Below are 27997 nucleotides of genomic sequence, written 5' to 3' on the forward strand. Positions count from 1 at the left end.
CGGGGAGTGCCAGGGCACAAGGCTGACGAGGTCAGCCTCTTCGGTCAGTCCCAGACGCCCAGGTTCAGAGCCCGCCTCTGAGCCCTCAATCACCCTCCCAGACAAGCTGCCACGACCATGAATCTGTCCTGCTTTGTGGACCTGTCTGGTGGCCAAAAGGCCTGATTCTCCCAGCTCAGGGGACTTCCTCCCCTGGGAGGGTAGCCAGAGGGCAAATGTGGGTGTCTGAGAACTGTTTGCTGATCACCTCCTGGTGACCTTGGGCACTCTTCTCCTGGGCCTCAGGGGTGATGGCAGGGCTGTTCTGAAAGCCTCCTTTTCATTCTGGCATTCTGTTCATCTGACCGCCTAGGAAGCTCTCCCAGAAGGGGCGGCCAGAGAGCCGAGCTCTGAGAGCCTCTTTCATTCCCTAGGAGTTGAGGTCTTCCAGGGGCCTGCTCCTTCTGCTGGCTGCTGGTGGGTGGGGGCACACTGCCACGGAGGGGCTCCCAGCCCAGTGGGGCCAACTAGACATGAAATACGTAATTACAGCGCCTTCCAGCCAAGGGATCTCATACTAAAGGCAGACTCCCTGGGGGAGTCCAGGAAGGCTTCTCAGCCAGGAGACACTTGATTTGAGAGATGGAACATTCATTCGACAATTATTGCCTGAGCACCTACTATGTGGCAGGCTCTGTGCTAGGCTCTAAGGATATAGCAGGAAAGAGGATAGATGGCCATTTGCCCTAAAGTTCCTTCTCTTCAGTCCAGCAGGGAAGTAGAAATTACTCAGGAGAGAAAAGGAATATGGGATCCCAGGCAACCCCATGGAAGGGACAGACTGCATCCTGCTTGTGGACAGAGCTGAGAGAAGTTTGGTACAAGGGGAGAAGGAAGTGATTGGGAGATGAGGCTGGTGAGGTTGGCAGAGAGCAATAATGGAGGGCCTGGACCACTAGACTGGGGATTTAGGACTTGATCATGCTGGCAACTGGGAGCCACGGAAGGTTCTAAGCAGAGGGAGAAGTCAAAGGTTTCTTAGCAAGATACCCTCCTCCCAGTCCTCTTGCCACAGCCACCAGTGTGAGCTTCCTGGAGCCAACCTCCCCACCCCAACCCCTGGACTTGGCTAAGAGAGGGCACCCCCTCCCCCCACCCTGGACTTCAGCCTCCAGCTTACCCTCTTCCTTGTTCTTCCAACCAGACTCTAAGGCTGACGCACTCTCAAGAGGGGTTGAGGCAGGGCCTCTGGGTCCAGACCTCATTGAGGACTCCAGCCCTTCACTGTGTAGGCCCCAGAGCATTTGCCTCCTATGGGCTTTAAATGTTTTCATGCTACCTGGTTTCCCTACAAAGTCTTTCCCGTATCTATGCCTGGCTTAAAAACTTCCAGGGCACCCCTCTGACAACCAGTGAGTCTAGGCTGGGGCCTCAGAATAACCCTGCTGGGTTTGGGATCATGAGCGAGACCCCAACAGAGTTCTTGGCCCTTAGAAGAAAGTCTGAACTCCCTCTTGTCTGGCCCCACCACACTGTTCTCTTCCCATCAGTTCTGCTGTTCCTTCCCTGGGTGCTCTAGCCACCCTGAACTTCTTTGTTCTTCGACAAAGGAATGCTCTCCCTCCCCTCCAGGGTTTTGCCCAGGCCGGCCTCTCTGCCCAGAGCACTGTCCATTTCCTGAGGTACCCCCCTAACCTAGCTAAACCCTACTTCTGGCCTGAGCCGGCCTGTTACTCCCTCCCGGAAGCCTCCCCTAATCCTCCAGAATAGGCCAGGGGTCCCCAGGAGTGATTCCAGCCTTTGCATATGCTGACTCCTCTGCTAGGAATACCCCTTCCTCCACCTTTTGAAGTCCTGTGCCTGTCTGGTCCCTGCCAAATAGCAGCAGCTTTATATCCTGAGGCTCAGAAAGGTCAAGTAACCGAGTCAAAGCCACACAGCTCTGCCCTAGAAAGGGATAGTGATGAGTGGATAGAATCCTGTACCAGGTGTATGATCTTGGGAACATCACTTGGCCTCTCTGTGCTTTGGTGTCCTCATCAGTGAAATGGGGCACATAGTCTGTAAGGTTGATGTGAGGCTTACAGAAAAGCTTACTGTGCGGCCTCCATTCCTTTGCTCCCCAGTCCAATTACTGGCTTTCACATGGCCCCAGCGGCACATCAACACTCACTCATTCATACATCAAAACTCTCCGACGCCTGCCCTGTGCCCTGCCCTGTGCAGTCGACTGGGGATTCAGACACAGCTTCTGCCCCAGGGCGCTGGGGGAGGGAAGGGAAGGGGAGGGGAGGGAAAGCGAGGGGAGGGACTGGAGCAAACGGCAGATACGTCATTATTCAAGAGCGTGTGTATGTATGTGTGTGTTACCCTCACACATTGCTTTTGACTTCTTATTTCTAAAACTGACAACGACTCTCCTTCCCGCGGATGGGAGCTGGGAAAGGGGAAATGTTGAAGAAAGATCCGCTCTTAAAAAAGAAAGAAAAGATTCGTTCTTTATTTTCAAAAACTTGTTTTTCACCGCTTCCTGAAATCTGAGTATTTCACAGCTTCCAACGTACACCTTCGCGCGCTGAGCCCTAGAAGTTGGGGGGAGGGGGAAGAGTACAGTGAGGGCGCTGTCCCACTACCCCGGAGAGCTCCCCTATCCCTGGGAGACTCCACTACCCCGGAATAACCCACCTCACCTCCATCCTGCTTCTTTTCCTACCCCAACCCCTGTTCTTACCTCCTGACTCCCCACTCCCCAACACACGGCAGCCCCACGCCCCCAAGCCCATACAAACCAGCCGTCAACGCCTCTCCCACCATCCGGGTCCCCAGGTGACCCTGTACCCTGTTCTACTCCTTAAAAACCCCCACTCCTCCATTGTCCTCTCCCCAGCGGCAACCTCCTCCCTGTCTGCCCCGCCCTCTCCGGGGTAGAGTACACGTTCCGCAGAGCGCCGCTCTTTTCCCACTCTCCCATTGGCTCCTGCTGCCAGACATTGCGGGGCCGGAGGAGGGGATCTGGGCCGTGCCCGCCCCCTGCCCGTGGCCCTGGCGAGGGCGGGGCCTCGGGTGACCCCGCCCCTTTCGGTCGGGGCCGCGCCGGCTGGCGCTCAGGCGCTGGGCGGCGCTGCCTCGGCTGGGCTCGGCTCAGGCTCCGGCTGCAGCGCCTGTGGGGGTGGGCAGCGGGGATGACAGCAGCGGGGGTGGCAGCGGCTGCCGCGCGGGGCTGATCGAGCCGCGAGCGAGCCGGGGGGAAGAGGAGGAAGTGGAGCCGCGGCCCGGAGCTCCGGAGTCAGCCGCCGCGCCGAAGTCCGCCCCGTTTTGCAGAGCGAGCCGAGTCCGGACCTGGGAAGACTTCCCCGCCGGGCTTCGGCCGCCGCGGCTGCGAGCGTCCTCGCCTGCCCCTTGCCGTGCCCCGCCTGCCCCAGGCAGGGGTTCTGCGCCGGGACGCTCCCAGCCCCGCGATCCCGGGCGTTGTGACCAGGACGCCCAGAGCCCCGACCCGATCCAGTGCACTGGGGCGGGACGCTCCTGGCCCACCATACGGGTCCATGGTTGCGGGCTTGTGCCCCACCTTTCTATAGTGTGTATCGGAGCCCTCCGCCTGAGACCCGGTTAAGACAGGTGCCCAACAGCCCCTCGACTGAGTGCAAAGAAGCCCAGAAGCCCCCAGCCTCGGGCTCCCGAGACCGAACCTTCAGCTGCCTTCGCCCGGGTGTTTCGGACTTGGGACCGTGCGAACGCCCAGGAAGCCCCGGCCCGGCTCCAGAGCCCCGCGAGGAGTCCCAGGCGGGTGGGCAGTCGGACTGAGCCCGACCGAGCTGGTGCTGCGAGCCGAAGCTGCCACCTTTTCTGCTGCCTCAGGCGAGGGGCTCAGCGCTTGCCCCGAAGAAGGGAGCACAGGACTCTCCCCTGGCCCCGCGGCCGGCGAGAGCCGAGAGCTGCAGGTGAGAGAGCCCCGGATGCCGGGCAAGGGCGGCCTTCGACCCCAGCCGGGCAGCGCCGGGGCCAGCTGCGGGCGTGTACCGGTCACTAGCTGGGGCTGGAGCTGGGTAGGAGAGGGCGCGGGAAAGGGCGGGGGAAGGGAGAAAACAGGCACTTATTGAGCGCCCATTGTGTGCGGGTCCGCGCCCCACCCTTGCGCAAATGGTCCCTCGTGTACGGCTCACTACTACTCCGTGAGATAGAAAGGTGTTGTGTATTGTTACGGGCCCTTACAGATGGGGAAGCTGAGGTTCAGCGGGGTTGAGTGGCCCTGCTCTTTCACTCTGGGTACGAGAGTGGGTAGGAGGGTTGGGGGGAGAGGGAGAAAAGCGGAGAAGGGAGAAAGGAAGTGGAGAGCCGCCAGGCAGGAGGCCATGGGGAGGGGTCAAGGTGGGGCCACTGGGGCATCCAGGGCTGATCCTCGAGGCCCGGGAGGTAGCTTCCTCTGGCCTCCTTCCCTCCCACTCCATGGCCAAGTCACGTCCCAGGAAAGGTGACCCAGAGTTGAGGGGAGAAGTGGGAAGCTGCCCAGTTCCGCAGCTTCCCTCCTTGTGGGCCCCTTGCCTCTGTGTGCCAGTCTCTAGGGTCCCTGAGACACCATGGCATCCTGAGATGCTGCTTACATGTTGGGAAAACTAACTCGAGGTCCCCGAGTCAGAGCATCAGAGCCGGGGGTGGGGGGTGAGGCGCCTCAGCTCTCACCAGCTCCCATCCTTCACATTATCAATGGCACATGGGAGGCTGGGGGGTGGGGGGTGCCAGTTGTCCTGGGGCCTGAAGTAAGTAAGTGGTTGAGGCAGAAGTACACTTTAGGAAACCTTCCCAAACATCCTTCAAGGTATCTACTCCCAGTTAGCATCTTCTGGGTGGGTGGCTGGGGTTTTCCCACCCATGATGTGAGGTCAGGGTGACCACTTCTGAGGCTGTTCTGAGAGTCTGTGTGGTTGGTGCTGGGGCCCAAGACAAGCCAGCAACCCCATTGCCTTTGGCCCAGACTGAAGGTCCGACCTCAGCTTCTCCTGGACAGGGGAACCCGCCAGACACCTCTGGCCCCAGAGGGAAGGGGCTTGCTCAAGGTCTCAAGGCTGGAGCTGCCCGTCTGGGGCACAGTCCCAAGAGTCTGGATTCCAAGGCAGGGGTTCCTTCTGTTGCCCCCCTTGGGGCTGTGCAAAAAGAGGGGTGTTGTGAAAGATAGCTTGGTGTGAACTCTGTGGGTTCTTGTTCTGAGTCGGGAGGGGGAGGGAATGTGGCCTTGGTCTGAGCCCTGTGGCCTTGGCTGGGACTAGTTAACCCCTGCTGTGCCCAGCTTCCTGGAGTCTAGGGGAAACCACCTTGGAAAGCCCCTGGGAGGTGGAGGATGGTGGAGAGGTCAGCTGAAGGCTGGAAGCTCAGTCTCTGGGGCTGGAGGGGTGGGGGGCACCAGAAGAGAAGGTAACTGAGGGGCTTGGGATTCCCCCCACTCCCATCGGTGAGGATTCAAATTCTCATCATAGTCCCTGGATCTAAACAAAGCTCCTCTTTGGTGAGATAATTTCTCACCTGTGATCTCATTTCATGGTGTGGTGGAAAGAACCTGGAACCTGGAGTGAGGCAGAGTGGGGGTAGGGGAGGCACCTGGGACCTCTCAGACGCATCCATGGCTCCAAGTCTCACCTGTAAAATGGGGTCAAAGCAGGCTGTGTGTTACCTCCTCAGATAATGGGGCCATCACATCTGGCAAACTGTCAAGTGCTCAAGAGATTCTCGTGTCTGCCAAGACTGGGCTTGTTACCAGTCGCTACCACATGTGGGAAACTGAGTCTCAGAGGGATGAAGCCACTTGCCCAGGGCCTTTGAGTTTGCTTCGGGAACTGAGTGTCGACTCATGCCAGGTGCTCTGGAAGTTACCCAGATGGAAAAGGCAGTGGGGCGACTTGCTCCCGATTGGGTGGGCTAAACGGCCGCAGACAGCGCTCAGTCAGACAGACCAGGTGGGCGTGCATCTGCTCGGCCTCCCACTCGCCATGTGGCGCTGGGCAGAGCACTTCACTCCTCAAGCCCCAGCTTCTCTGTAAATGAGAATCTCTCCTTTACAAGGTGGTTATGAGAATGAAATGAGATATAAATATATAGTGCTTGGCCAAATACCTATTTCCTTCCCTATAAAGCAAGGAAGCTTGAATTTTGACCAGGAAATTCTCAGACTTGCCTTAGATTAGAAGGCTCTGTTGCAGGCTCACAGACTGGGGTTTGCTCAGCTGGGACTCCTGTATGGATCACGCTCCCCTGGCTGCTTCCCAGGTCCACAGTCCTCGAGAATCTGCTTGGGGACCCTGGCAAGGGGCTCTAGATTCTGACCCCCTCACCCCAGGGCTGTTGGCTGCTGGGGTTGGGGGGAGCTAGTGCTCATTCCTTCTGTGGCCCATTGTCTAGCCCCCCTAGGCACAAAGGTGCGGTGAATAATTTATGTCTCCCCTCAAGAGCTGGGAGGAAGGCTCAGGGAAATTGCTCTGTGCTCAGCTGAGCTTCTGAACCCCACCAGAGCAGGTGCGTGGTTCCTACCAGTGGTATAAGAACTCTTGGATATGGGGGGAGGGGGACAGGACAGGAAAAAAGTGGCCTATCATCAACCCTGGCTCTTTTCCTGTTGGGGGTGGGGGCAAGGTAGGCCCACAGGAAACCGTGGAAATCAGGCTAGATGAGCTAGGAACAAGCCGTGGGCCTCTGATTCCAAATGGGTGGTGGGGGCTGGCAGGGAGAGGCCCTTGAGGACTGGAGTAACCCAGAGGGCTTCATCAAGGAGGAAGGGTCTGGGCTGGGACAAGAGGCAATTTGCTATAGAGGATAGGGGTCCCTACATCAGTTCAGGGTTGAATTCTGACTATGCCACTGACCTGCTGTGTGCGATGGTGAGCAAGACACCGACCCTGCCAGACCTCTGTTTCCTCCTCTGTGAAATAAGTGTAGTTATCAGTCATATGCATGAAGCACATGGCGTGATGGGTACTCGGTGAAAGGGTGTTTCATTGTGAACATGAAACACGGGGTGGGCTAGCAGTAGGACAGATGAGAAGGTGGAGTAAGCAGAGGGGCGGGGAGAACTCTGGGGTAGTCATACTGGGGTTTGTGGGCTCAGCGAGGGGTGTGGAGAAAAGGGGTGGGTGACCAGGGCCTTGGATGTCAGACAGAATTCACATTTCAGAAAGTGTTATGGAGTCCCCATCTTCATCTTGCCTGTAAGATGAAGACTAGGCCCCTTTGTTGTGCATCGAGGCCTTGCCCAGCACAGCCACTGCACGGACCTCTGGCTTACTCCTCATCACTGTCTCCTAGACCTATCCCGTGGAGCCCCCTCGCTGCCCCTTTGCTGCTGCTTTGCTCACCTCCCTGTCTCTCTAGGCCCAACTCAGGTCGTGATTTCCCCCGGAAACATTCCTGGATTACCTAACCGCCTGGTCACATCTCCTCTGAATTTTTAACACTTCACGGGAATAATAATAAATAATACCTCCCCCTGCATCACATCTTACAGTCAGTAGACTGTATCTCCATGCTCATAACCCCTCGCTGATGATATTAACAGTAGCTAATGCCCTTGAGTACTCACCATGAGCCACTGTGCTAAGCACTCTATAAAGATTTTATTTATTTGTCAGAGAGAGAGCGCGCGCGCAAGCAGGGGGAGTGGCAGGCGGAGGGAGAAGCAGGCTTCCTGGAGCCCGATGCAGGACTCGATCTCAGGACTCTGGGATCATGACCTGAGCCGAAGGCAGACGCTTAACCAACTGAGCCACCCAGGCGCCCCTGTGCTAAGCACTTTACAGACACTCTCATTCACAACTCTGGGAGGTAGCTACTGTTATCACCCAGAAACCAGGCTCAGAGAAGTCCATTGTCTTGTTCAAGGTCACGCAGCTAGACAGAGGGGAGTGAGGAATCAAGCTCCTATCTGCCACTGAACAAACGTCCTGTCTCCTTAACTTTGCCCAAGTACCTCGAGAGGTCCTTTGCATGTAAAACACCTGGAAATGAGCCTTCTTCTCAAGCCTAAGGACGGGTCAGGTATCAGGGCACCGGCCTTGTGACTGGGGAGTGAATTAGGCCCCCTCTGTGGTCCTGTTTGCCCATGTCTGTGGCGAGTGGGGTGGTGTCTGAGCCCCCAGAGCTGTAGCCTTCTGCAGTGTCCTCTGTGACTCTGGAAGGTAGAGGAGGAGACCACAGCAGTCAGGGCCAGAGGATGTGGTGTGACAGGCAGCTGTGATTTTTGGCCTGGCGGCTGTCTGGGCCGGCAGGCTCTGTAGTTAGCTGCTGTCTCCCCTGAAGGAGGGTGGCGGCCTGGGCTGCTGCAGCCTGGTCATTAGCCGGGCGGAGAAGACCCTGTGATTGGGAGCCGACGGGGCCAGGCCAGGTTGGCAGGGCCGGGGCCAGGCTGGCTGGGCCACAGTGGGGTCACTGGCAGGGCAGCCAGCCGGGCAGCTCCTTCTCCTTCCTCCACAGCCTCCAAGGTGGTAACAAGTACTCACTGGGCACCAGGACTTTGGAGGCCAAGGCTTGCCCTTCTTCCTGTCATGGTGGTCACGGGAGTCGAGCAGTGAGGATTCTAGGCATGCCCGAAGATGTCTCCTTCTAGAAGCTTCCACGACTCCTCCCAAGCAGGCGGAATCTGAGCCTCCTTCTCTGCAGATCCACGGCCCTCACTCACGGACTGTGGTCTGGGGAGGGGGGCCGTGTAGGTCTGTTTCCCTTGCCACCTGTCAGAACTAGATTCTCTGCCCCTCCAGGCCTGCACTCCTGACTGAGCGCCTGGCACAGAGTAGCACCCCCCGCCCCCCCCCATCAGGGGAGGCAGTTCAAGCTGCCCTTTGGGCAAGCCGCTCAACCCCTGTACCTCTGATCCCTTCCCTGTAAAATGGGGCTGATAATAACAGCGCCAAGGGGTGGGGGCTAAATGAAATGACATAAGGGAGGGGCCCGGCCAGACCTGGAACACAGGCGGGTGTTCGTTCAGCCTGAGTCCACTCCCCTCTCCCCTCTCCCCTCCCCTCTCCCCTCGGTAGCCCCGTGAGCGAGTGACTCGGAAAGAAGCTGATTGAAGAGTCCAGGAGGACTTCCCAGAGGAGGACACTTTGCTGTCTGGGGGAAGACTCTGTGTCAGAGAGCTGCGGTTCCCATGCCTTCCCCTGGGGCAGGCAGCTGTCAGACATGGAGGGCCTGGAGCTAAATTTGGGACAGGGGGCGGCACTGGGAGGGCTGGGGACCTGGTTCCTCTCAGGCGATATCAGCAGCAGGAGCCCAGATGGGAGGGGCCCTCTGGGTCCTACAGGTAACAGAGGCTGGGCGAGAGTGAGTCCTTCCTTAAAGGGAAACGGTGTTCATTCATTCTCTCTGTCTGTCTGTCTCTTTCAGCCTCACCCATGCACATCCAAGATGTAGTTCGAGCGGAGATTTTGGTCTGGGGAGGGGAGGGTATGGACATTAAGCAAGTAAGTACTCATACGAAGATCCAAGTTGTGAAGAGTGAGCTCCTGGGGCAGGGCCCGCCCCATCTCTGTTTGTGGATGGTCATAGAGTCATGCTCAAACCACAGCCTGAGTGCACGTACTTATTAACCATGTGACTGACTGGGGCAAGTGATTGAACCTCTCTGGGTCCCAGTATCCCTGTCTGTAAAATGGGGACAATAATAGCACCTGGTGCGTAAGGTTGGGGTGAGGAGTAAATGGATTATACATATAAAGCTCTCAGAAAAATACCTAGTACGCAGCAAGCACTGGATGCGTGCTATTGCTAGCCCTACCCCCAGCACCCAGCAGGGACTTTTGCCAGAGCTCAGGAAGGGCCTAGGGAAGGAATCCCAGGCAAAGGGCAGCTGCTCTGTGGAATGAATGAATGGCCTGAGAGGGAAGAGAGGACACAGGAGCAATGACAACACAGCATGAGACAGAATGTGGCAGGGAAGGCTGGGGGCCGGGGTTGTCCAGTGCTGGGTGGGGAGGGTGTCAGGAAAGGCTTCCTGGAGGTGGTGCCCCCAGAGCTGAGTGTGAACGTATCATTTAACACGCACGTGCACGTGAACCCTCCTAAGGACCGTGGTGCCACGCACTTCCCTATGGGGTCAGCACTGGGGGTTAAATGAGCTCAGAGAGGAGAGGGTCCTGTCCCAGGGGAGCTGGCTGGGGCAGAGCTTGGGCAGAAGCCAGATCTGGATCCCACAGGCTTCCCCCTTCCCACCGCCACACGCTGTCTCGCCATCTGCAACATTCTGCTCTGAGGGCACAAGGAAGGCAGGAAGGCAGGTGGGGAAGAAGTGTGGGCTGTCTGAGAGTCTCAGCTCTTCCCAGGCCTGGGACAAATCTCCTACAGAAAAGAATAAACAGGCCTTGCTCAGAACTGTTTTATATTCTTGCTTCCACAGCACACCCGCTGGTAGAGGTGGTCTTCCAGCATTAATCCTGTGGCTGTTTAGTTTTTGAATAAGTGGACTCTATTAAAAGAAAAAAATGCCGTGAAGAATTTGTGTCACCCTCCCCCCACCAAGAGGCTCAAAGAGAAAGTTTTCTTCCCCTGACAGTAGCCAGGATCCCCAGGTATCTTCAAGGAGTTCCTGGGACCCTGAAGTCAGGGGTCCCTCGTGCTGCCTGTGCTCGTGGTTGGCTATGGGGCCTTGAGGACATGACCTCACTCCTTATTGTAAAACGGGCTCTGAGTGATATAGCCTTTCCCTTCTTCAAGAGGCAGATGGGGAGTTGTGGGGTGCGAAAGTCTCTAGTGGGTATCTGGGCCCATGACTCTCAAATTTTGCTGCACACTAGAATCATTTAGGAAACTTTTTAAAGTCCTGCCTGGGCCAAAGATCAAGGCATTAGGAGTTTTTAAAGCTTCCCAGGTGATGTCAGCTCGCCAGGCTTGACAACCAGCCACCACCCTCTGTGGCCAGCGTTCTTCAGCACCCTCAGGATGATACCTGCACACCCCCCACGAGCAGGAGCTCGGTGCTTCCAGGTTGCGCCCTCCTTTGGGGCACTGCTCTCCCTGGGAGCTCCCTGCCTGGAGACACAGAGTGGACGACTTTGCAATCTGATAAGCCTGGGTTCTAACCCTGCTCTGCTCCCTGCTTGGTATCTTGTATCTTCTCTGAGCCTCGGTGTCCTCATCTGAAAATAGGAATACCAATAATCTTTCTCTGGAAGGGCTAGAGAGACCACAGGAGGCCACGCACAGAAAGCCCCAGGGTGGTGTCTGAGTCAGCAGTGTGCAGTAGGAGGTCACAGACAGTGGCGGAGCAGGGCTACAGCCAGACTCTGGACTCTCCCCCCCGGCCCCCCCCCTTCCCCCCCCCCCCCCNGACACAGAGTGGACGACTTTGCAATCTGATAAGCCTGGGTTCTAACCCTGCTCTGCTCCCTGCTTGGTATCTTGTATCTTCTCTGAGCCTCGGTGTCCTCATCTGAAAATAGGAATACCAATAATCTTTCTCTGGAAGGGCTAGAGAGACCACAGGAGGCCACGCACAGAAAGCCCCAGGGTGGTGTCTGAGTCAGCAGTGTGCAGTCCCACGCCCCTCCACCCCCATCCCAGTGCTGCTTCTCCTGCCCCAGCCCCCTGAGGCTGGGTGTCTTAGATGGAGGTGTGAGGAGGGATCAGCCCCCTGTCTTGGAGCCTTTACTTGCCGCCCTTCTCTGAGAGATAAGACAAGGCAGCAAGCATTTTCTTTTGCTGGGATTTGTTTTAATGGCCAGAGCGTCAGGCCCTCCTTAACAATGAAGCCTTGTCTGAATCTGCTTGTTTTTCCAACCTGGACACCCAACTGCCCGGCCCGCCTGGGGCCCTGTCCCACCTGGGAGAACTGAAGAATGTCAGAAGGGTTTTTTTTGTTTTTTTGTTTTTTTGTTTTGTTTTTTTCATCTAGGGGAGGGTCGTGGGGAGACATTGGAGGCCTCTGTCTGGCCCTCACCAATAATCGACCCCATTTAAGTCAGCTGCTTCTGTTGGAAGCCAGTTCAATGAGATTATTTCAAGGTAGTTACCAGCATGGGTTCTATAGGCCGAAACACCTGCATTTGAACCCTGTCTTTGGTCACTCACGGGCAATATGACCCTGGGTGCATCATTTCAGCTTTTTGAGCACCGGTTTTCTCTTCTGGAAAAGGCCTAGCTAGGATGTCCTTCTTGGGCTGTTGTGAGGAGTGAATGGAGCGCCGGGTGCCCCCTGTAGAGCGAGCAGTCAGAAACTGTCCTCGATTGTCCTCCTTCGGAGCCAAACGCAGCCTCGTGGCCCTCCCTCCCCTGGCCTGGCGCCGCCCCTGCCTCCGGCTCGCTGCATGTGTGGGCCAGGCCCAGGCTGAGACAGTGCAGGCCTGCACGCTCAGTAACAGTAACGGCATCCCCGTAGCTGCCCTGCTCTGCTCGTTCGTTCCATGTGTGTTTAGAGATGACCCCAAGGGCTGTCCAGGGAGAAGGCTGCAGAAAGGGGGTCATCAGTGGTGGTGTTTGGTCTCCTCTGCTCTGGCCCGGCCAGAGAGGCTGTCTCAGCCCAGGGTGAACTGCTCAGGCGAGAAATAGGGGTGTGGCAAACCAATAAGCAGTGGGCAGCACTCAGAGCTCACAGCCCCAGCTCCAGGCTCCCAGACTGACGTGGGCCGAAGTTGCCGGGGGAGGAGGTGTCCAGTGATAGGGACCGGGGCTGTGGCCTGCAGTAGAAGCAGTCAACCCAGGAGACTGGTGGCAGGGAGACTCAACTGTCTCTCTTCCTTCCTCCAATCTCCCGCCGGGGCTTCCCAGTGGCACGGAGCCCGGTGCAGCCCGTGAGGGTCCGCCTCCCCAGCTCCAGGCAGCCTGGGGAGTGGGCCTGGAGGGGCAAATGGAAGGTATTCCTCACTCGGTCGAAAGCCATGGAGCCCAGGGGACCCTCCCTCCCCCGGATGCAGTTTAAAGATCATGTGTTATCACTTGAGCACCCTCCTTCTGAAGGGGATCTCAGCCCCCCACCAAAGACGAACCAAACCGTTCCAACTGCCACAATCCTCCCAGAGCGAGGAGCTCTGGGGGGGGGGGCGCCTATCTTTCCATCCCTGCCTTCCCAGAGAGGCCTTAGTCCCCCTTTGAGAGTGGCGCCTGGGCCCCTGCCTACCGTGCCTCCCTCTCTGTCCGGCTCCACGCCCGCGGGTGGTTGCAGGACCCGGCCCTGAGTTTTCTCTAACCTGATCACCTGAACAGCCTGTGGCTCTGTCCCTCTTTGTCAGGCAGGGTGGAATCATGGTTAGAACACAGGCTCTGAAACCAGACTTTTGTGAAATCCTGAGTCCACCATGAAAGCCTGGAGAACTACACAGTGCGCCCTTTAATCTCTTATGCCTTGCTTTCCTCAGCTGTGAAATGGGGTAACAGAGAGTACTCAGGGTTGCTGTGAAGACCAGACGAGTGAATAAACATGTGGTACTTGGGACCTGGCGAGCAGGGAGTGCCCAGGAAATGACAGCCTTTACCCTGATCACAAATAATACAGTGGGAGCCCAGAGCTCACCGTGTGGCTGGACCATTAGTGGGAGGACGGGGACTGTCACCGCCCTCAGTCTAGACTCTGCTCCAGTGACAAGGATATCATAGTGTCATGCAGCCTGGCCACACTGTGGACACTCACCTGCCGGCTCTCCACCCCTCCCCCCAGTTCTCGGCTGCAAACCATGTCCCGTGAGAAATGGCTTCTCATTCTATCAAGCCTCAGTTTCCCCATCTGTGACAGAAAGCAGTTGGACTGGATGTTCCCAGGTTGTGCCCCCAGGTCCATCTGTGCCAGAAGAGGGGTTGGGTTGTCCCTGCCATGGAGGAGCCCTTGGGGAGCGGGGTGGAGGCGAGTGGTCAGGACACAGGCCAGTTCTGTTCCTCACAGGCAGGCTGGGCAGCCATGAGCAGGAGGCAGAGGTGAGAACAGGAGCTCAGAGGAGAATGAGAGAAATCAGGGAGGCTTCATGGCAAAGCAGGCGTTTGAATTGAGTCCTAAAAGTAGGCTAGGACCTGCGCTGGGCCAAACTGGATGGGAAAGGAGGCACGGCCCCAGGGGAGCAGTGAATGGGGCCTGTAGCTAGCAGGGCGCCCAGCAGGAACTCAAAGGGAGAGTCGTGTGGTGGGGAAACATTTGGCTTCTGGATTCAGGCAAATGTGGGTTTGAATCCTGGCTGGGTTTCGTATCGGTTCTTTGACGGTGGGCGGGTGGCTTGGCTTCTCTGACCCTCCATTCCCTGTCTGTGGAATGGGGCAGTGCTTACAAGGCTGGGGCAGTGCCGTGCAAAGTGCCGAGTGCGGCCGGGGGAGTCAGCCTTCTCCTCCACCCCATTGCTGTAGAGAAGTCAGGGAGCGTCAGGAAGCCGAGGGGCCTGCCTCGGTCCACGCCTCATCCCCCAAATCAGGCTGCAGGTGGCTTCCAGGGTGGCCTTGCCAGGGACAGCCTCATCTCTGGGGTGAGGCAAAGGTTGTGGGTAGGCTGGCGTCAGGTGAGTCCGGGTGGCCTCCCCTCCGTAGAGCCGGGCAGCCAGGGGTGGCCCAGGGGCCATTCCTGGCCCTCACCAGCCTCTAACACCCAGAACGGACCATGCCACTCATGCCACTCGGAGCTTAGGTGGCTCTAGGGGGCCTCTAAAGACCAGGTGAAGGGAGTGTGGGGCCAGGCAGGCCTGGGACGGGCTATGCAGGGAGTGCTGGGCCGGCACTACAGGGCCCTGTGATGGGGTGCCCAGGTGTGGGATTTGGGGAGAGCGTGGGGCTCCTGCCAAGCAGGGAGCTGGAGGCATGGTCAGAAGGAAGATGTGTTGGGGTGCATGGCATGGAAAGCACCCGTGAGGCCCCCCGCGCACGGCGTCTTGGGGGTAGCTGGGCAGGCCTAGGTCGTGGAGCCCTTTCTTTGCAGCCGGCCTCTGCTGAGTACTCCCTCCCCCCGACAGGAGTGCCATGCATCTGTCACGGCTCGCCCCGGGCACCTGAGGAGGGGCGTGAGCTGCCCATGGTGGGTGTGGTGGGGCCTTGATCCTCAGAGGCCTTCCTGAGAAGGGAGCTGTGTGGGCCTCCGAGTCTGTCCTGGCTGCGAGGCCCAGCTCTGCCGCTTTTGATCAGAACTTGGAAGACACCGGGCAGGTCACTCCAGCTCTCGGAGCCTCGGTTATTCACCTACGAAACGAGGGCAGCGGCTCTTACCTTGCAGGCCTGTCTCGCAGCTAAAATGACCCAGGATGAGATCATACCTCCCGTGTTAGAGGAGACTCCACAGTCATCCTCGTCCTGCTCCCTCGATCCGTTTTTCATGCTGCCTCAGGAAGTTCTTTCTTGTGTTTAGCTTAGATCCATTGTGCTGTAACTGGAACCTCCTTCCTCTCGTTGAGGGCTCCGCAGAGGCGGACTGCATCCTTCCTCTCTACCAGTGTGCCCTGTCAGTATCTGCAGTGAGGGAGGCAGGGGGTGGAGCGGCTGGGGGGTGGTTCTCACCTTGGGGCTTGGGGGCCTACCGGCCCGTGCGAGCACCTCCTGACCACCGGGGAGTGGGGTGGGTGCATCATCTTGACACTTCACACTGTTCTTCCTTTCTGTGCTCGATCCATGTTCCAAGAGGGATGACTCTGGGGCAGTGGAGAGAGCCCTGAGCTGGGCCTAGAAGGCCTGGGCCTGGTACCCACTTGACCTGTCTTGCTGTGTGGACCAAAGGCAGTTAGCTACCTCTCTGGGCCATGGTGAGGATGTGTGTGCCTGGGGTTCAGCTCTCCCCTGTGAAGATGTATGCAGTTCTGCCTAAAGACCATTTTCCTATTTCCCCCCACCTGGGCCCCAGTCCGCCTGGGAAGCCAGCAGATTAGGGTCCTGCTGGTGCTGGTAAAGGCTGAGTCCACTCTCAGACCAGGGCTCCCAAAGGCAGCCAGTGAGTCCAAGTTTAGATGGGGGATTCCTGGTGGGTCGGGTAGCACTCTCCTCTTCAAAACCAGGGATTTTGAGAGCCTGGATCTCCTCCTACCCAGCCAGCTAAACTCACCCAACCAAAGGTCAGTCACATTTCTTGAGTTCCTCCTTGGAGAATATCTCTCCCCTCATGAAGCCTGTTTTAATCCCTCATGTTGTGGGGGGAGCCTGAGGCTGAGAGAGATGAGAGGACTGGCCCGAGGCCCCACAGCCTGTCCGTGGGGAGTGGTGAGGGAGCCCAGGGCTCCTGATTCTGCCCGGCCCCCCGTGGCACCTGTAGGTCCTTGACTGGGTGGAGCACAGGGGAGCCAGGTGGTCATGAGCAAGGCTGTTTCTGGTCTGGGGTGGGGGTGCTGGATAGAAGTTGGCCAAGGAATGGAGGAGGCAGCGGGGTCAAGAGCCCAGGAGACCAGAGCTGCGGCCGGTCCTGAACGCCCCTGTGAGCTTCGGTGTTTGGTTTCACGGAGGAATCAAGATTTGCTTCTTGTTGGCTTTGGATACCTAATAGTTTACCTTTTTTAAAGAACTTTGATATCCATGGTGTCACCAAATCCTCACGGCAATCAGTGAGAGGCAGCCTGGGGCTCATCTGGGAGGGCCGGAGAGGGTGAGCTCTGGAATCTGACAAACCCGGGCTTAAATTCCAGCTCCCACCAACTCTCGAGCAAGTGAGTACCGGCTGAGTCTCGGTTTGTTTATCTGTGAAAGGGACAATCATTCCCTATAACAAATAGCGACAGCTGTCTCGCTGGCTGTGCTCACCAGGTGGGATAAGGTCTGTAACCACTGGTCCAGTGACGGGCAACATAGTAGTTTTCATGACATTTAGTATCGCCCCACTTTATAGATGGGAAGATGGAGGCTCGGGGAAGGAAGGTGACTTGCCTGAGGTCACGAGGTCATTTGGCTTGGTCCTCCAGACTTCCCGTCTGTGGCTTTTTCCTTCAACATTTCCCTTTCTGTCCTCAAGGGACCTCACACCTCATTTATCTAGCCTTCAATGTGTGATGCTATGTTATGAGGCCCTGAGTCCCCCCTCCCCCACCCAAGCACCTAACAGCACTTGCCTGGCACACAGTAGGCACTTTAAAAATGTTTGTCCTGAGCACAAATATGTTGATAAGTTAGTAGAAAAACGTAAGACTTATTTTTCCAGGCAGCTAAGCTTGTGTCCCTGAAGTTTCCTTCTGCTCCCTTATCCCCTTTAAAAACAACCCTTTACTAGTTGGGTTGGAAACCTTTGTGAAAAGGATAGATCACTTCTTTTCCCTGCACAATGCCGACTGACACGGACGGGCCTGGGGAACAAGGACTGCGTGGCTGGGAGTGCCGAGTGGCCCAGTGGCCCCGGGCTGCTGCGCCTACTCCCGCGAGAGTGTCTGCTTTTGCAGGTTTCTGCCTCTTCTCACCCTGACCTTCACTCTGCTGCCCACAGACCGGCCTCCAGCAGTCCAGTACCTTTCTTCCCTTCCGCGCACACGTGCGCGTGTGTGTCTGTGTCCTTTCTGATTTACTGCTTCTACCAGTTGGGGACTAAGAAATGGGACAATCGAATTTATTGGAATTGGTTCGTTCATTCATTCGTTCATTCATACCTATTCAAATAGACCCATTCTGGGTCTTACTAGGGATTCATTCCATCCATCCATCCAAACACCCACCCACCCTCCCTCCCTCCCTGATTGAGGACTTCTGCAGTGGCTTGGGATCAATCCAGACATGACCACAGCCTCCAGGCAGTGCACACAGGGCAAGAATGATGTACATAGCAAATGCTGGTCCAGGACCTATGGTTTATAATCTGCCTCCGTGTGCATTACCACGCTGAGTCTTTACAACAGCCCTGAGAATAGCATTAGCCCCGTTTTGTGGGTGATTAAAGCAGAGCTCAGCAAGATGAGGTCTCCTGCCCAGTGGCCAGCCGTGAGAACAGAATTGCGATGGGAGCTCAGGTCTCCAGCCTGGCCTGTCACCTGTTCCTTCTGCTCTGTGCTCCACTTGTAAGCTGTATGATGCCCCTTTCATTTTCTGCTTCTGTCACAAAAGATCGGTGGTGGCAGTTTAGGTCAGACCTGTGCCTCCGTAAAAAGGCCAGCTCAAGGAAGTATGGCCTTGGCACCAACGCCCTTCGTGCACATCCCTCGTCTGGCAGGGGAGCTGTGCACATCATCTAGTCTTCATTTCCCAAACTGTGCTCTGAGGAGCCCTAGTTCCCTGGAATGGTCAGGGTCCTAGGACGCATGCGCGTACAAATTCGGGAAATGCTAGGTCACATCCATGGAAACAGGACTTCTCAGGGCTTTTAACGTGTTGACGTAAATTAGGGATCCCAACAGGAGGTACAGTGTACAGCCAGCCTTTCCCAAGCTTGCTTTAGCCTGCAACTCCTTTGTCACAGAGCAGGGTCTGGGACTCATCGCCTCGAGGGAACACTTTGGGAACGGCTGATGTACAAGCAATCACTTGGCTGTTTTGTACCGGAGGCCTCCAGCTAGAGCGTCTTTCCTGCCCGGGGCTGTTTGCATTTTGACAGAGGATCACAGGGAGCATGGTTTAGCCCCAGGAAGGAATTGGTAATAATGGTGGAGTTTTGGGCATCGGAGGAGGTGCAAGGTGGAGATCCTCTTATTCTTTCATCCACCACGGCACATATGTCAGACATCTCCTGCATGCCAGGCACAGAGCCAGCATTTGGAAATGCCAAGACGAGTCTGACTAAGAACCTTCCATTTCATGTCCCCGTATCCATCAAGGGTTTTTAAAGAAAGACAAATACAAGCCCTAAAATGAATAAGTGATTCTTCTCATTTGGGGGGGGGGGGCTTTGTGGTGGCTGGGCTTTAGTCCCAGGTCTTGAAGGGTGTGAATGAGCCGCTTCCAGGCGCAGTTACCCTGGGCAGAGTGCACAGATGTTGTCGGGGAGGGCAGGAATGGGGGGAGGCTCAGAAGGGGGAAGGAGGGAGGGAGGAACATTTCCCCTGGGACTGGCAGCCTGAACTGGGGAGAGGGCAAGGGCAAGCTGTGGGGATCTCCAGTGAGGCTCTGCAAAGAAGCACAGAGGTTATAGTGGGAGTTGTGGGGGTGGCAGGCTCTGGCCAGCTGGGAAGAGCATTCTTAGGAAACAAGAGCCTGACCTGAGCAAGGGTAGAAATGTGGCAACTGGTGTGGTACGTCCTCAGGACCTTGTAAGGAGCTAGGGTGGTGGGGGAAGAGGGAGGAAAGGGGGCTTGTTGGAGATGGGGCTGAAGAAGCTGCCTAGGGCGGGGTCAGGAGGGTCTGAACACCAGCTGAGTGGGAGCATCGGGAAGGGACAGACCACGTCACACTCATCCCTATGTCCCCAGGACCTGGCGGTGCCCAGTTTGTGGACTGCCTGGACTCTTCCACGGTGGGACCTTGAGCAAGTCCTTCTCGCCAACTGGACTTGAGTTGCTCGTGCTCACATCAGGCAAAGTCATCCAGCACTTCCCGTCCACCCCTGAAGGGCTCTCAGGAATTCTTGACGTGTGTGCAGGGCAAGACCAGAGCATTTCTCCCTCCCCGGCCTGAGGTCCGCTGGGCTGCCCCAGTTGGGCAGGGGCCAGAGGCTCCCTGGGTGGGGGGCAGCCTATTTGCTGGGGCGGAGGTCAGGCTGGCTCTGCTGTGGACTTCGCTCCTCTCTCTCCCTTCAGCAGTTGGGCACTGGGCTCGGGATGAAGTGTCTTGGCGTCCTCACTGCTGGCTCTTGCAAGGCCCCAGACTGTGATCGGGGGGAAGGGGAGTTGAGCCAGCCTGGGGTTGAGGCTTGTGTGCGTGAAGCAGTTTGGTGCAGGGTAGGAAGTTCTACTTCTTCCTTCTTTGGAAAAATGGGTAAGTTACGTAACTCAACCTCTGAGCCTCGGTTTCCTCATCTGTAAAATGGGAACAGTAGTAATTCCCACTCTGGCCTTTTGTGAAGATTCCATGAGATAAAGTGTATGAAAGTGTGTAGTAAATTCACTTACCCCACACATGTGTAAGCCATTCTTGTTGTTAATGACATGTATTTGTCCAATTTGCATGATAGCCCAGGCCTCTGGCCCACTCACTTCTTTCCCGGAAGTGCCCCCCGGTAGCTGCTTACTGTTCACTGTGTGCGTTTCTCGTGCTGAGTACATTTTATCCAGGCCAAAGCGATAGGAGCCCATGAATTATGTACAGGCAGCGCACGCCGGCCAGGGCTGTGTTTGCACTTCTGTGTCTGCGTGCATTCCAATAGGAGGAGAAACAGCCCTGCCCTGGACCAGGGCCCTGGACCAGATACTGCCCCCTCTCCCGCTGCTTCCCAGAGGTCTGCAGCGTGTTGGGTCCTGGTCTCCGGGGAAGGGTAGGGAGCACATGTAAGGAACTCCTCCTCCCCAGCATACCTGTCCTGTTCACAAGGCTGGGTCCAACAGGGCCTGCCCACCTACAGGACACTCTGGCCTGTGTCCCTGGGTAGGCCGGGGGGAGGGGAGTGGTTGGGGCCCATGGGCAGAACAGGACGGTCACCCCTCCCTCCCCTCCAATTCCCGGTTGGTGCCAGGAGGTGTCAGGGTGACTCAGATCTCTGGCCTGGGTGCTGCTTTATTTCAGCGGGGCCTAGGTGCCCGCTCTGGGGTGGGGGCTGGGGAGCTTCAGCTTGTCACACAGGGTGCTTGGTCAGAGCCACTCTGCCCATGTGGGGGTGCAGGGGGATAGGACTGGGCTATGCCCAGCATCCCTTCCCGCAGAGTTCCGAGGGTCCTTCTCAATGCCCTTTGTTCCTGGGAGGCTCCCAGATGCTGTCCTGGCTCCAGCAGTGCTGGGGTCTCCGCAGACAGCTGGACTCAGCAAGCACCCAGAGGCATCGCAGATGCTCCCTCTGCTGAGGTTGGCATGGGGGCAGGGTGGAGGGGACAGGCAGGGGGAAGGGTATAATGGCATAGGAACCTAAACTTTAGCAGTTCATTGAAAGAAGAGCCAGGAGCCATAAGCATCAATTCTCCCCCATCCAAAAGGCCTGACACGCCTCACTTCCTGTCCAGCTCTATCCAGGCCTGTGCAACCTTGGATTTGTGACACAGCCTCATCTGGAAAATGCTGATGACAAGGCCGCCTCACAAGGCTACTGTAAGGTCAGATCACACCACCCGGTAGGTGGGACATTCAGTAAGGTGCCGGGCACATAGTAGGCTACTGATTCGCAGGGAGGATCTAATTATAGCCCAGAGCAAAGAAGTCAGGTTTTTAGATACTCCCCATGGTCTTTAGGCAGGAGAGAGAACATTTCCGTTAAGTGCCTTGAAAAGGTCAGTGCAGCTTAGACATGTTCTCACACCTGTGACCCCAGCAGAAGAGGTTCTAAGTCACCAGGTGTCGGGGAACTTCCTTCTGGGACCAGGCCAGACTCTGCAGCCAGGCCGCCCAGGGTGCGAGGCGTGGCTCCGCACGTCTGCCCGTGGCCCAGGGAGAGTCCCTAGTGTCCGCATCCCCGTAGAAGGGAGGGAATGGGCACCTCTCAGAGCGGTGAGATTCAGGTGAGAAATGATCTGTAAAACTCTACTGGGGGGGGGAAGCACAGCTGACACATAGTGGGTGCTTGGAGGGGTGATTCTGCAGGAGGGTGGCCCGGGGTGCAGGCCAGTGGCTCAGGGCAGAGAACCCCGCCTCCCCTTCCCTCCTGGCCTTACGGCTGCACGCTGCAGCCCCCTCGCGCGCGGGCTCCAGTCGGGTCAGGGGCCGCCGGCTACCTCCTCATGGTCACGATTGACCCCCAGGCCTGCACCACGGGGCTGGCAGCGCTGATGGCAGCTGGCCAGGCACTAGGCCCCTGCTCGGCTAAGAATAGAAGGCTTTGTGTGAGTTAAGTAGCAGCCGGAACCTATCAGTCCTCCCAGCCCGGCCCACGGGGCTTATTAAGCAGGATCTGGGGCCATTGTCGGTCCCCCCCCCCCGGGGGGGGAGGAGGGAGAGGGTGGGTGAAGGGTGCTTGGGCCACCACGGGCTTCCCCAGGACTCCTCTCGTGTTTCCACGTGATGATGATTTGATTTTTTTCCATAAGTAAGGCTCATTGCTCCTCCCTTCTTGTCCCTGGGGCTGGCTAGGAAGCATCACCCAGTGTTCCTGGGGGAAATCTCCCCGAGAAATGTTCAAGCAAACAAGCTGGCCTCTGAGAGGAACGAACAGATCGATGGAAATGGCTTTGTCTTCAAGGAGAGAGCTGATGAGGGCGGTCATTTATTGAGTGCCTACTGTATGCCAGACCCTGGGCTCGGTGCTTGTGGCCTTGCTTCATCTAACCCTCACGGGGGTGCTGCGGGGAGGTGTCCTCCTCCCCACCATGTGCGTGAGGACAGCGAGGACCAGCGAGTACTTGGCAGAGCTGAGACTGGAACCAAGGACTGTCCCACCTCGTTCCTTCTGGGGGCAAAAGATTCGTGAGTCGGGGGAGAGGTGAGAGTCCCAATTCCTGGCGAGAGCGCTGGGCACGGAGGCCTTGGTCAGCTTGGCACAGCGAACTGTGCTTTAGGTTACTCCAGAACCGGATCGGGAGGACTTAGGGTCCCATCACAAACAGAGGAGGTGCGGGCACCTGTTTGTGGGGTTGGAATGAACCCACATCCCCTCGGGTCTCAGACTCCTCTTCTGTAAAGTGGACAGGAGCTGCTTGGGGCAGCATCATGAGGCCCTAGCTCCAGATTCCTGGTCTTTTGAACAGTGCGTGTCCTGGTCCGCCTTCTCTGCAGGTCCCTGGGCCCTCCCACCGCTCCCTCCCCTCAGAGACTATTCCCAGGGTGAGAACTGGAAGGAATCCGGGGTCATCCTCTGGTTGTACACGTGGGAAGAATAGGGGCTGGCCTGAGGTCATGAGGTAGGTGGGCTGGGGGCACATAGTGGGCATTTAAGAAATCCCTTCTTTCTTCCAATGCCTGCTTCCCTTTGGGCACTGCTCTTGTGAGCGGATCTGGAGGGCTGGGGTGGGCTGGGGACGGAGTCAGCCTGATCCTAGGAGGGACGGAGGGAGGCAGGGGCCAAAGCTGTGAGCCTGTAATGCCCCAGACCTGTCTGTGCTTGCCCAAACCCTGCCCAACTCAAAGCCCCCTCTTCTGTGAAGCCTGCCTGGACTCCCCTCCCTAATTGCCTTTCTAACCTCCCTCTATACCCCAAGAATGGGAATTTTTTTAAACTGTAGTAAAAAACATGTAACTTAAAATGTACCATCTTAAAAATTTTTTTCCTAAAGATTTTATTTATTTATTTGTCAGAGAGGGAGAGAGAGTACAAGCAGGGGGAGCAGCAGGCAGAGGGAGATGAAGCCTCCGCACTGAGCAGGGAGCCTGATGTGGGGCTCTATCCCAAGACCCTGGGATCATTCAGCAGATACTTAACCGGCTGAGCCACCCAGGCGCCCCAACCATCTTAATAATTTTTAAGTGTACAGTTCAGTAGTGCTGACTTCATTCACATTGTTGCACAATGCATCTCCAGAACTTTTCAACTGGCAAAACTTGAAATTCCCAGGGCCCTTGGGGGGCTCGGTCAGTTAGGCTTCGGCTCAGGTCATGATCTCAGGGTCCTGGGATGGAGCCCCTCGTCAGGCTCCCTGCTCAGCGGGGAGTCTGCTTCTCCCTCTCCCTCTGCCCCTCCCCCTGCTCATGCTCTCTCACTCTCTCAAATGAATAAATAAAATCCTAAGGAAAAAAAAAAACCTGAAATACCCACTAAACTACAACTCCCCTTCCCCCCCCCACCCCCCAGCCCCTGGCAACATCCATTCCATTATGAATCTGACTGTTCTAAATGCTTCATATCTGTGGAATCATACCGTATCTGTCTTTCTGTGATTGACTTACTTCATTGGTGTAATGTCGTCCTGGTCTGTCCATGTTGTAACATGTGACAAGATGTCTTTCTTGTTTTAGGGCTGACTAATATTCAGCTATATGCACATACCATGTGTCTGCCCATTTGTCACTGCACATATGGCTGTGTCGCCTCTCACTACTGTGAAGCATGGGAGTTTTGCAGGTGAACAGGCTGGTTTGGACCCTGGCTTCCAGCATCACTTGAGCTGGGAGTCTCAGTCCTTCGTCACTTACTGCTGAGTTTGGCGGGGTTGCAAGGATTAGAAATCGTGCACATAAAAATGCACGGCAAGGTGGGTTCCCAGTAAGGGGGATGGGCATTCATCCTCGTTATGCACTTTCCATCTTGGGATGGATCCCTTTTGGGATTTATGGGACCCACATACCCAAGCTCACCTTAACCCTCCTCCACGAGGCCAGCTCAGCATCTGGTGACTCTTAGAGCAGTGGAGCTGGAGAGCACCTGGGCCCAAAGAGGGGCAGGGACTTGCCCAAGTTCGCACAGCCTGTCAGCAGCCGTGCCAGCCTTCCTGCTCGGGGACCTTCTGGCTGCACTCTCCAGGATCCACAGGCCTTGTCCTCCAGTGGGACTGGCTCTCCAGGGGCTTGTGTATAATCCTGCAGTGTGCAGGGCTGGGGAAGGCCGGGAGCAGGGCGACGAGCATCTCAGGCTCCTCTGCGTGGGGCCACAGGCAGGTGGCATCTGCCAGGCTCCTCTGATGGCCGCCTTGTCCCGAGGCTGTGGATGGCAGCGCCGCCCAGTGACGAGGGGCTCGGGTCAGACTCATCCGCAGGGCTCAGGCTTGCCCGAGATCCCCCCTCACACCTGAGAGCTCATGCTCTGCTTTTGCTTACCTGTGTTTGCTTATTCCTTCCCTCGGTCGTTTCTTCAGCAGACACTCCCTGAGGCCTGCTGTGGGCCTGGGGGCCAAGCGGACCTTGAAGACAGTCAGCATGGCGTAGCAGTGAATATTGTGCATTCTGGGGCTGACCTGCCTCGGTTCAGATCCTGACCCTGCCAATTACCAGCTCTGTGACCTTGGCCAAATTGCTTACCCTCTCTGTGCTTCTTCCGGAAAGCAGAGATAATGATGTTCCGGTTATGATTATTACAAAACAAATCACCTCGAAATTTCGTGACTTTATAGAACACCCATTTTATTATCAACGTGTGTAGAGGTGAGGAATCTGAGGTGGGCTTAGCTGAGCGGTTGTGGCTCAGGGCTCTGACATGGTTATAGTCGGATGGCAGCTGGAGCAGCAAAGAGCTGGGCCCGCTGGAGTTTGGCTGGGCCTCTCGCGCTCTTCGTGTCATCGCAGGGCTCCATTGCTGGCTGTGGGCTCATCTGGGCTTCCCCACAGAATGGCAGGCTCGGAGCAACCAGGTGGACTCCCCGGCGGCCCAGTGCTCCAGCAGGAATATCCCAGTGAGTGCAGCAGAAGCTGCGTGACATTCGATGAGCTGGCCTGGGAAGCCTCATGGTGTCACTTCTGCCATTAACCCCAAGCGCCCCTGCCCAGATTCAAGTGGGGGTAGCATAGACCCTACCTCTCCCTGGGAACATTGTAGAAAGAGCATGTGGGATGAAAGATACTGCTGCAGATGTCTCTGAAAATACCGTCTGCCACAGCTGTGAGACTTAGGCGGGTCAAAACGTGGGAGCGGTCTAGGACGGTGATTAGGCATTGTAGAGAAGTGATAGCTGTATGTAGTCAGGGGTGATTTTGACCGTATGCAACTTACTCATGGTGTGTTGACTTTAAGATCTGATTCCCAGTGCAGAAGCCAATTCACTGAACTGCAGCATTTCCCATTTGGGTACTGAGGGATCTATGGGAGTTCAATGTGCAGAGGGAGCTAGCTGTGTAAAGGTATGGCGTGAGAAGTTCCTGGGGCAGGGACTTAGCTCCAGGTGGCTGGGGCTCCCCTGAGATGAAGTGGGGGTGCTGGGAAGGTGAATCGAGACCAGGTGGAGAAAAGCTTTGCATATGGGGTTTCTCCCAAGGGGTTCTTGGCTGTTTCTCAGGCAGAGATACGAAGGGCTAGAGAAGGGGCCTGGCCAATGAGGGAGCCACTTCTGAGGTGCGATCTGCAGGATTTGGGAAGGTGCTGGCCTTAGGGGGTGTAGGGAGAGGACAGGAATGATGGGACGCGCGCATGCCCCGGTGTTTGCCCAGGGCATTTGCGTTGGTTTTGCATGTGACATGCATACCCACCCTCACTTGCCTTTCCTCCCCTTCTAGTATATCGGATATTAAGCAGTTTTCCTCTGCTGCAAGGGAAGGTAGAAGGGTGGGAGGGTGCCTGGCTGGCAGAGGGGGCTGGGGAGCCTAGCAGCCACGGGAGGGAAGCTGGCAGGGCCAGGGAACACCCAGTGGCCTCCTCCTCTGGCCTCGGCTCCATCTGTGCAGAACGGCCCCCCGCACCTCTCCTGGCCTCTCCTTCCAGCACCCCTTCCTACTCTGCAGCCTCGCCGGGTCCAAATGGAACAGATCCCGACGGTTTGTAGTGTCCACCTCCCACTCACATCACAGATGGGGAAACTGAGGCCCGGTGACTTGCTCCAAATCCCAGAGCAAGTTAATAAAAGAGCCAGCTCAGTCCGTCCACGTGGCTGCAGCCGGGCACCGCGGCACTCAGGGATTCCGTTCGGAACAGGTGCTCTGCAGGTAGAGAGAGGTTCCTGCCTGCGACGCCCTCCAGCCTCCGCGCCTGCAGCTTCCCCGCAGCTACTCTGAGGCCAGTGCTCCCTCCGGAGGGGCGTGGTGGCTGGGAACAGGATTTCAGTGGACAAAAAGAAGGGCTTAGCAGCCGTGTGGCCCGGGAAAGTCATCTGTCTCTCACCTGTAAAGGACCAGCACCCCAGCAGGACTGTCCTGAGGGTCAGATGGACTCGTCAGGGCTGCGTTCTACCTCTGATGTTAGTGTTGCCTCTGGGAAAGGGAAGGGCCAAGGGTTACTCGAAGGGGCATTTGAGCCGCCCTGGGGAGGCAAGGCTGGACCAGGGCTGGGGAAGGGGACTTAGTCTTGATCCTAAAAGCTCTGAGCTGGCCTGGTCCAGCCCTTCCCTTACGTGAGAAGGGGCCCAAGGGAAAGATCAGGGTGGGATCTGGGCGGGATCCCCTCTAGGCGCCACCTCCCCACCTAGCACTGAGAGGGTGGGCTTCCTGGAGGAAGAGGTTATGGAAACAGGGGGAAAGAAGGGCTGAAGTCACAGAGCTGTGTGCTGTTGCTGCTGCCCCCTGCCCCAAGCCCCTGCCCTGCAGCGGTGAGAGCCAGCCCTGAGCCCCCACCAAGCCAGCCTTGACTCCTGGCACCCACGGTGCCCATGACGGAAGCAGAGGCCCAAGTCCACGCTGCCTCCAGGTTGCTGCGTCCATGGGCCTGTCTACATCTCCATGAGCATGTGTTTGTGCCCGTGCGTCCGTGTGTATTTGCCCGGGCTGCCTGTGAATGTGCGCTCTGTATCTGTGCGTGTCTGCCTGTGTGTGTTTGTGCACGCGCTCGCACACATGTGAGAGGGGCGCCTTGCTTTCCTGCAGGCCCCGTGGGGTCTCTCCTTATACATGGCAGACGGGTTAGAATGTGTCTACACGGGGCTGAGAGCTCCTGTGTTTCAAGCCCTGAGGAGGGGCGGAGCAGAGACAACGCTTGCCCTGGGAGGTATGTGGGCAGAGGGGAGATGAGATCTCAGCAATGGGGCAAACTCAGCAGAAAGCCAAGTTCCTCAGATTTGGGGACTCCCTCCCAGGGACTCTTGTGTGCAGAACTTGGGCTGGGTGCTAGGACCCACAGTCAGATCAGGCACTACCCCTGCCCTTCTAGAGCTAGCGAGGGGCATCAGTATGCAGCTGGACACCAGCATGGCTGCCCAAGCAGGCTATGCAGGGCTCACGAAAACAGGAAAAGGCATGCCTGATCTACCAGGAGAGTCAAGGAAGGCTTCCTGCAGGAGGAGTTTGAACCAAGACCTGAGGGCTTTGTGGTGGGAGGTTGAGGGGGAAAAGGGTGGAGAACAGGTCTCAGGGAGGTTGAGGGGGCTAGAGGAAGGTGGGCGGGAAGGGTGATTCTCATCTGCCAGGCCTGGAAGCCTGGAGAATGGAGGTGCCTTGAGATAGGACGTGGGTGGAGGAGGTTTAGGGGAATGCGATAAGTTCCCATTGGGCCACCGCGGGTATGAGGTTCCTGTGGGGTGTCCAGGCCAAGATGACCAGGGGTCACTGGATACTTGGGCTTTGAGCTTGGTCCAGGAAGAGACAGCCGTGCTGGCTGATT

At 57.0% G+C, this 27997-nt stretch overlaps 1 protein-coding gene across 3 annotated transcripts in view; it reads left to right on the top strand.

Annotated features, from left to right (window-relative positions):
- The first annotated feature begins 3066 nt into the window (after nucleotides 1-3066).
- The window catches only part of GDPD5 (glycerophosphodiester phosphodiesterase domain containing 5), an 84588-nt gene continuing 59657 nt past the window's right edge, over nucleotides 3067-27997 (top strand). For 2 of the 3 annotated variants that reach the window (XM_019795362.2, XM_002915300.4), the window contains exon 1: nucleotides 3067-3920. The gene's annotated coding sequence lies outside the window, so the exon portion shown is untranslated. Of the gene's footprint in view, nucleotides 3921-21922; nucleotides 22310-27997 lie in introns of those variants that run through there. The other variant, XM_034666321.1, reaches the window with a different exon arrangement.

Source organism: Ailuropoda melanoleuca, chromosome 8 (assembly GCF_002007445.2).
Source record: "Ailuropoda melanoleuca isolate Jingjing chromosome 8, ASM200744v2, whole genome shotgun sequence".
Classification (NCBI taxonomy): domain Eukaryota; kingdom Metazoa; phylum Chordata; class Mammalia; order Carnivora; family Ursidae; genus Ailuropoda; species Ailuropoda melanoleuca.